This window comes from Triticum urartu, chromosome 5A, assembly GCF_056163025.1.
Source record: "Triticum urartu cultivar PI428250 chromosome 5A, HENAU_Tu73, whole genome shotgun sequence".
Lineage (NCBI taxonomy): Eukaryota > Viridiplantae > Streptophyta > Magnoliopsida > Poales > Poaceae > Triticum > Triticum urartu.
Window position 1 is genome coordinate 241,900,759 of NC_141877.1, and position 9,886 is coordinate 241,910,644.

A 9,886-nucleotide genomic window follows, 5' to 3' on the forward strand; every position below is an offset into this window, starting at 1 on the left:
GGTTTGTGAGAGGTGTGTGTCCAAACTTTTGTCAAACATGCCAATTTTTTACCAGATCATCTTGGTGGCATGACATTAAATCAAGCAAGGTTTCATGTTTTTTGATCATTTTCTAATTTTTTGGAATTAAAATGCCATGGCACTCCATGCATGTGTGCCCATGCTTTTAAAACAATATGTTTGAAAATTCCTTCTAATTTACTGCATAAAGAATTAACTAGCACACAAGTACACTAAAATATGATTTTTCAAATAGTTATGGTTAGGCATTGCATGTAGATGTAGTTCAAATTTGAATTACGGTCATTAACCACCTAGAAAATAACTTAAATGTCTTTAAAAGGTAAAATGACCCCTGAAATTTTCCAGATTTTGACAAGACAGTTGTGTTAGTGCAGGTTAAACATAGAAAACAATTGAAGGCCGTAAGTGGAAGCTATCTCCTGTACGTCATCAAACATGCATTGTTCCCTCTCGGAACCATGAAACTTCTAGTGAGTTGCTCCGGTTTGTGAGGGGTGTGTGTCCAAACTTTCGTCAAACATGCCAATTTTTTTACCACATCATCTAGCAAGGTTTCATGTTTTTCTGATAAGTTTTTAATTTTTTGGAATTAAAATGCCATGGCACTCCATGCATGTGTGCCCATGCCTTGAGACCAATATGTTTGAAAATTCCTTCTAGTTTGCTGCACATGGAATTATCTCGCACACAAGTACACAAAAATATGATTTTTCAAACCGTTATGGTTAGGCATTGCATGTAGATGTAGTTCAAATTTTAATTACGGTAATTAAATGGCTAGAAAATCACTTAAATGTCTTTAAAAGGTCAAATGATCCCTGAAATATTCCAAATTATCACAAGACAGTTGTATTAGTGCACGTTAAACATAGAAAAAAATGGAAGGCCGTAAGAGGTAGTTATCTCCCATTCGTCACCAAACATGCATTGTTCCCTCTCGGAACCACGAACCTTCTAGTGAGTTGCTCCGGTTTGTGAGGGATGTGTGTCCAAACTTCCGTCAAATATGCCAATTTTTAACCACAACATCTTGGTTGCATGACATTCAATCTAGCAAGGTTTCATGTTTTTCTGATAAGTTTTTAATTTTTTGGAATTAAAATGCCATGGCACTCCATGCATTTGTGCCCATTCCTTGAGACCAATATGTTTTAAAATTCCTTCTAATTTAATGCACATGGAATTAATTCACACGCAACTACACAAAAAATATGATTTTTCAAACCGTTATGGTTACGTGTTGCCTGTAGAAGTAGATCAAATTTGAATTATGGTCATTAAATGGTTAGAAAATCACTTAAATGTCTTTAAAAGGTCAAATGACCCCTGAAATTTTCCAGATTTTGACAAGACAATTGTGTTAGTGCATGTTAAACATACAAAAAATGTGAAGGCCGTAAGAGGAAGCTATCTCCTGTACGTCATCAAACGTGCATTGTTCCCTATCGGAACCACGAACCTTCTAGTGAGTTGCTCCGATTTGGGAGGGGTGTGTGTCCAAACTTTCGTCAAACATGCCAATTTTTTTACCACATCATCTTAGTGGCATGACATGAGATCAACCAAGGTTTCATGTTTTTCTGATCATTTTTTCTATTTTTTGGAATTAAAATGCCATGGCACTCCATGCATGTGTGCCCATGCCTTGAGACCAATATGTTTGAAAATTCTTCTAATTCAATGCACATGGAATGAACTCGCACACAATTACACAAAAATATGATTTTTCAAACCGTTATGGTTAGGCGTTGCATGTAGATGTAGTTCAAATTTGAATTATGGTCATTAAATGGTTATAAAATCATTTAAATGTCTTTAAAAGGTCAAATGACCCCTGAAATTTTCCAAATTTTCACAAGACAGTTGTATTAGTGGACGTTAAACATAGAAAACATTTGAAGGCCGTAAGAGGAAGCTATCTCCTGTTCGTCACCAAACATGCATTGTTCCCTCTCGGAACCACGAACCTTCTAGTGAGTTGCTCCGGTTTGTGAGGGATGTGTGTCCAAACTTCCGTCAAATATGCCACTTTTTCACCACAACATCTTGGTTGCACGACATTCAATCTAGCAAGGTTTCATGTTTTTCTGATAAGTTTTTAATTTTTTGGAATTAAAATGCCATGGCACTCCATGCATTTGTGCCCATTCCTTGAGACCAATATGTTTTAAAATTCCTTCTAATTTAATGCACATGGAATTAATTCACACACAACTACACAAAAAATATGATTTTTCAAACCGTTATGGTTACGTGTTGCCTGTAGAAGTAGATCAAATTTGAATTATGGTCATTAAATGGTTAGAAAATCACTTAAATGTCTTTAAAAGGTCAAATGACCCCTGAAATTTTCCAGATTTTGACAAGACAATTGTGTTAGTGCATGTTAAACATACAAAAAATGTGAAGGCCGTAAGAGGAAGCTATCTCCTGTACGTCATCAAACATGCATTGTTCCCTATTGGAACCACGAACCTTCTAGTGAGTTGCTCCGATTTGGGAGGGGTGTGTGTCCAAACTTTCGTCAAACATGCCAATTTTTTTACCACATCATCTTAGTGGCATGACATGAAATCAACCAAGGTTTCATGTTTTTCTGATCATTTTTTCTATTTTTTGGAATTAAAATGCCATGGCACTCCATGCATGTGTGCCCATGCCTTGAGACCAATATGTTTGAAAATTCTTCTAATTCAATGCACATGGAATGAACTCGCACACAATTACACAAAAATATGATTTTTCAAACCGTTATGGTTAGGCGTTGCATGTAGATGTAGTTCAAATTTGAATTATGGTCATTAAATGGTTATAAAATCATTTAAATGTCTTTAAAAGGTCAAATGACCCCTGAAATTTTCCAAATTTTCACAAGACAGTTGTATTAGTGGACGTTAAACATAGAAAACATTTGAAGGCCGTAAGAGGAAGCTATCTCCTGTTCGTCACCAAACATGCATTGTTCCCTCTCGGAACCACGAACCTTCTAGTGAGTTGCTCCGGTTTGTGAGGGATGTGTGTCCAAACTTCCGTCAAATATGCCAATTTTTTACCACATCATCTTGGTTGCATGACATTCAATCTAGCAAGGTTTTATGTTTTTCTGATAAGTTTTTAATTTTTTGGAATTAAAATGCCATGGCACTCCATGCATGTGTGCCCATTCCTTGAGACAAATATGTTTGAAAATTCCTTCTAATTTAATGCACATGGGATTAACTCACACACAAGTACGTAAAAATATGATTTTCAAAGCGTTATGTTTAGGCGTTGCATGTAGATGTCGTTCAAATCAATTAAATGTCTTTAAAAGGTAAAATGACCCCTGAAATTTTCCAGATTTTGACAAGACAGTTGTGTTAGTGCAGGTTAAACATAGAAAACAATTGAGGGCCGTAAGTGGAAGCTATCTCCTGTACGTCATCAAACATGCATTGTTCCCTCTCGGAACCACGAACCTTCTAGTGAGTTGCTCCGGTTTGTGAGAGGTGTGTGTCCAAACTTTTGTCAAACATGCCAATTTTTTTACCACATCATCTTGGTGACATGACATTAAATCTAGCAAGGTTCAATGTTTTTCTGATAAGTTTTTTATTTTTTGGAATTCAAATGCCATGGCACTCCATGCATATGTGCCCATTCCTTGAGACCAATATGTTTGAAAATTCCTTCTAATTTACTGCACATGGAATTAACTCGCATAAAAGTACAAAAAAAAATATGATTTTTCAAACCGTTATGGTTAGGCGTTGCATGTAGATGTAGTTCAAATTTTAATTCCAGTCATTAAATGGCTATAAAATCACTTCAATGTCTTTAAAAGTTGAAGGCCATAAGAGGAAGCTATCTCCCGTTCGTCACAAACATGCATTGTTCCCTCTCGGAACCATGAACCTTCTAGTGAGTTGCTCCGGTTTGTGAGGGATGTGTGTCCAAACTTTCGTCAAAGATGCCAATTTTTAACCACATCATCTTGGTTGCATGACATTCAATCAAGCAAGGTTTCATGTTTTTCTGATAAGTTTTTAATTTTTTGGAATTAAAATGCCATGGCACTCCATGCATGTGTGCCCATGCCTTGAGACCAATATGTTTTAAAATTCCTTCTAATTTAATGCACATGGAATTAATTCACACACAAGTAAACAAAAAATATGATTTTTCAAACCGTTATGGTTAGGTGTTGCATGTAGAAGTAGTTCAAATTTGAATTATGGTCATTAAATGGTTAGAAAATCACTTAAATGTCTTTAAAAGGTCAAATGACCCCTGAAATTTTCCAGATTTTGACAAGACAATTGTGTTAGTGCATGTTAAACATACAAAAAATGTGAAGGCCATAAGAGGAAGCTATCTCCTGTACGTCATCAAACATGCATTGTTCCCTCTCGGAACCATGAACCTTCTAGTGAGTTGCTCCGATTTGGGAGGGGTGTGTGTCCAAACTTTCGTCAAACATGCCAATTTTATTACCACATCATCTTAGTGGCATGACATGAAATCAACCAAGGTTTCATGTTTTTCTGCTCATTTTTTCTATTTTTTGGAATTAAAGTGCCATGGCACTCCATGCATGTGTGCCCATGCCTTGAGACCAATATGTTTGAAAATTCTTCTAATTCAATGCACATGGAATTAACTCGCACACAATTACACAAAAATATGATTTTTCAAACCGTTATGGTTAGGCGTTGCATGTAGATGTAGTTCAAATTTGAATTATGGTCATTAAATGGTTATAAAATTATTTAAATGTCTTTAAAAGGTCAAATGACCCCTGAAATTTTCCAAATTTTCACAAGACAGTTGTATTAGTGGACGTTAAACATAGAAAAAAATTGAAGGCCGTAAGAGGAAGCTATCTCCTGTTCGTCACCAAACATGCATTGTTCCCTCTCGGAACCACGAACCTTCTAGTGAGTTGCTCCGGTTTGTGAGGGATGTGTGTCCAAACTTTCGTCAAATATGCCAATTTTTTACCACATCATCTTGGTTGGATGACATTCAATCTAGCAAGGTTTTATGTTTTTCTGATAAGTTTTTAATTTTTTGGAATTAAAATGCCATGGCACTGCATGCATGTGTGCCCATTCCTTGAGACAAATATGTTTGAAAATTCCTTCTAATTTAATGCACATGGGATTAACTCGCACACAAGTACATAAAAATATGATTTTCAAAGCGTTATGGTTAGGCGTTGCATGTAGATGTCGTTCAAATTTGAATACGGTCATTAAATTGTTAGAAAATCAATTAAATGTCTTTAAAAGGTAAAATGACCCCTGAAATTTTCCAGATTTTGACAAGACAGTTGTGTTAGTGCAGGTTAAACATAGAAAACAATTGAAGGCCGTAAGTGGAAGCTATCTCCTGTACGTCATCAAACATGCATTGTTCCCTCTCGGAACCACAAAACTTCTAGTGAGTTGCTCCGGTTTGTGAGGGGTGGGTGTCCAAACTTTTGTCAAACATGCCAATTTTTTTACCACATCATCTTGGTGACATGACATTAAATCTAGAAAGGTTCAATGTTTTTCTGATAAGTTTTTAATTTTTTGGAATTCAAATGCCATGGCACTCCATGCATGTGTGCCCATGCCTTGAGACCAATATGTTTGAAAATTCCTTCTAATTTACTGCACATGGAATTAACTCGCATAAAAGTACACAAAAAATATGATTTTTCAAACCGTTATGGTTAGGCGTTGGATGTAGATGTAGTTCAAATTTTAATTACGGTCATAAAATGGCTATAAAATCACTTAAATATCTTTAAAAGCTCAAAAGACCCCTGAAATTTTCCAAATTATCACAAGACAGTTGTATTAGTGCACATTAAACATAGAAAAAAAATTGAAGGCCATAAGAGGAAGCTATCTCCGTTCGTCACCAAACATGCATTGTTCCCTCTCGGAACCTCGAACCTTCTAGTGAGTTGCTCCGGTTTGTGAGGGATGTGTGTCCAAACTTTCGTCAAAGATGCCAATTTTTAACCACATCATCTTGGTTGCATGACATTCAATCTAGCAAGGTTTCATGTTTTTCTGATAAGTTTTTAATTTGTTGGAATAAAAATTCCATGGCACTCCATGTATGTGTGCCCATGCCTTGAGACCAATATGTTTTAAAATTCCTTCTAATTTAATGCACATGGAATTAATTCACACACAAATACACAAAAAATATGACTTTTCAAACCGTTATGGTTAGGTGTTGCATGTAGAAGTAGTTCAAATTTGAATTATGGTCATTAAATGGTTAGAAAATCACTTAAATGTCTTTAAAAGGTCAAATGACCCCTGAAATTTTCCAGATTTTGACAAGACAATTGTGTTAGTGCATGTTAAAGATACAAAAAATGTGAAGGCCATAAGAGGAAGCTATCTCCTGTACGTCATCAAACATGCCTTGTTCCCTGTCGGAACCACGAACCTTCTAGTGAGTTGCTCCGATTTGGGAGGGTGTGTGTCCAAACTTTCTTCAAACATGCCAATTTTTTTTACCACATCATCTTAGTGGCATGACATGAAATCAACCAAGGTTTCATGTTTTTCTGATCATTTTTTCTATTTTTTGGAATTAAAATGCCATGGCACTCCATGCATGTGTGCCCATGCCTTGAGACCAATATGTTTCAAAATTCTTCTAATTCAATGCACATGGAATTAACTCGCACACAATTACACAAAAATATGATTTTTCAAACCGTTATGGTTAGGCGTTGCATGTAGATGTAGTTCAAATTTGAATTATGGTCATTAAATGGTTATAAAATCATTTAAATGTCTTTAAAAGGTCAAATGACCCCTGAAATTTTCCAAATTTTCACAAGACAGTTGTATTAGTGGACGTTAAACATAGAAAAAAATTGAAGGCCGTAAGAGGAAGCTATCTCCTGTTCGTCACCAAACATACATTGTTCCCTCTCGGAACCACGAACCTTCTATTGAGTTGCTCCGGTTTGTGAGGGATGTGTGTCCAAACTGTCGTCAAATATGCCAATTTTTTACCACATCATCTTGGTTGCATGACATTCAATCTAGCAAGGTTTTATGTTTTTCTGATAAGTTTTTAATTTTTGGAATTAAAATGCCATGGCACTCCATGCATGTGTGCCCATTCCTTGAGACAAATATGTTTGAAAATTCCTTCTAATTTAATGCACATGGGATTAACTCGCACACAAGTACATAAAAATATGATTTTTCAAACCGTTATGGTTAGGTGTTGCATGTAGATGTTGTTCAAATTTGAATACGGTCATTAAATGGTTAGAAAATCAATTAAATGTCTTTAAAAGGTAAAATGACCCCTGAAATTTTCCAGATTTTTACAAGACAGTTGTGTTAGTGCAGGTTAAACATAGAAAACAATTGAAGGCCGTAAGTGGAAGCTATCTCCTATACATCATCAAACATGCATTGTTCCCTCTCGAAACCATGAACCTTCTAGTGAGTTGCTCCGATTTGGGAGGGTGTGTGTCCAAACTTTCGTCAAACATGCCAATTTTTTTTACCACATCATCTTAGTGGCATGACATGAAATCAACCAAGGTTTCATGTTTTTCTGATCATTTTTTCTATTTTTTGGAATTAAAATGCCATGGCACTCCATGCATGTGTGCCCATGCCTTGAGACCAATATGTTTGAAAATTCTTCTAATTCAATGCACATGGAATTAACTCGCACACCATTACACAAAAATATGAATTTTCAAACCGTTATGGTTAGGCGTTGCATGTAGATGTAGTTCAAATTGGAATTATGGTCATTAAATGGATATAAAATCATTTAAATGTCTTTAAAAGGTCAAATGAACCCTGAAATTTTCCAATTTTTCACAAGACAGTTGTATTAGTGGACGTTAAACATAGAAAAAAATTGAAGGCCGTAAGAGGAAGCTATCTCCTGTTCGTCACCAAACATGCATTGTTCCCTCTCGGAACCACGAACCTTCTATTGAGTTGCTCCGGTTTGTAAGGATGTGTGTCCAAACTTTCGACAAAGATGCCAATTTTTTTACCACATCATCTTGGTTGCATGACATTCAATGTAGCAAGGTTTTATGTTTTTCTGATAAGTTTTTAATTTTTTGGAATTAAAATGCCATGGCACTCCATGCATGTGTGCCCATTCCTTGATTCAAATATGTTTGAAAATTCCTTCTAATTTAATGCACATGGGATTAACTCGCACACAAGTACATAAAAATATGATTTTTCAAACCGTGATGGTTAGGTGTTGCATGTAGATGTTGTTCAAATTTGAATACGGTCATTAAATGGTTAGAAAATCAATTAAATGTCTTTAAAAGGTAAAATGACCCCTGAAATTTTCCAGATTTTTACAAGACAGTTGTGTTAGTGCAGGTTAAACATAGAAAACAATTGAAGGCCGTAAGTGGAAGCTATCTCCTATACATCATCAAACATGCATTGTTCCCTCTCGGAACCATGAACCTTCTAGTGAGTTGCTCCGGTTTGTGAGGGGTGTGTGTCCAAACTTTTGTCAAACATGCCAATTTTTTTACCACATCATCTTGGTGACATGACATTAAATCTAGCAAGGTTCAATGTTTTTCTGATAAGTTTTTAATTTTTTGGAATTCAAATGCCATGGCACTCCATGCATGTGTGCCCATGCCTTGAGACCAATATGTTTGAAAATAACTTCTAATTTACTGCACATGGAATTAACTCGCATAAAAGTACACAAAAAATATGATTTTTCAAACCGTTATGGCTAGGCGTTGCATGTAGATGTAGTCCGAATTTTAATTATGGTCATTAAATGGCTATAAAATCACTTAAATGTCTTTAAAAGCTCAAAAGACCCCTGAAATTTTCCAAATTATCACAAGACAGTTGTATTAGTGCACATTAAACATAGAAAAAAAATTGAAGGCCGTAAGAGGAAGTTACATCCCGTTCGTCACCAAACATGCATTGTTCCCTGTCGGAACCAGGAACCTTCTAGTGAGTTCCTTCGGTTTGTGAGGGATGTGTGTCCAAACTTTCGACAAAGATGCCAATTTTTTTACCACATCATCTTGGTTGCATGACATTCAATGTAGCAAGGTTTCATGTTTTTCTGATAAGTTTTTAATTTTTTGGAATTAAAATGCCATGGCACTTCATGCATGTGTGCCCATGCTTTTAGAACAATATGTTTGAAAATTCCTTCTAATTTACTGCACATGGAATTAACTCGCACGCAAGTACACAAAAATATGATTTTTCAAAAAGTTATGGTTAGGCGTTGCATGTAGATGTATTTCAAATTTGAATACGGTAATTAAATGGTTAGAAAATCAATTAAATGTCTTTAAAAGGTCAAATGACCCCTGAAATTTTCCTGATTTTGACAAGACAGTTCTGTTAATGCAGGTTAAACATAGAAAAAATTTGAAGGCCGTAAGAGGAAGCTATCTCCTGTACGTCATCAAACATGCATTGTTCCCTCTCAGAACCACGAACCTTCTAGTGAGTTGCTCCGGTTTGTGAGGGGTGTGTGTCTAAACTTTCGTCAAACATGCCAATTTTTTACCACATCATCTTGGTGTCATGACATTAAATCTAGCAAGGTTTCATGTTTTTCTGATCGTTTTTTTATTTTTTGGAATTAAAATGCCATGGCACTCCATGGATGTGTGCCCATGCCTTGAGACCAATATGTTTGAAAATTCCTTCTAATATACTGCACATGGAATTAACTCGCACACAAGGACACAAAAATATGATTTTTCAAACCGTTATGGTTAGGCGTTGCATGTATATGTAGTTAAAATTTTAATTACGGTCATTAAATGGCTAGAAAATCACTTAAATGTCTTTAAAAGTTCAAATGACCCATGAAATTTTCC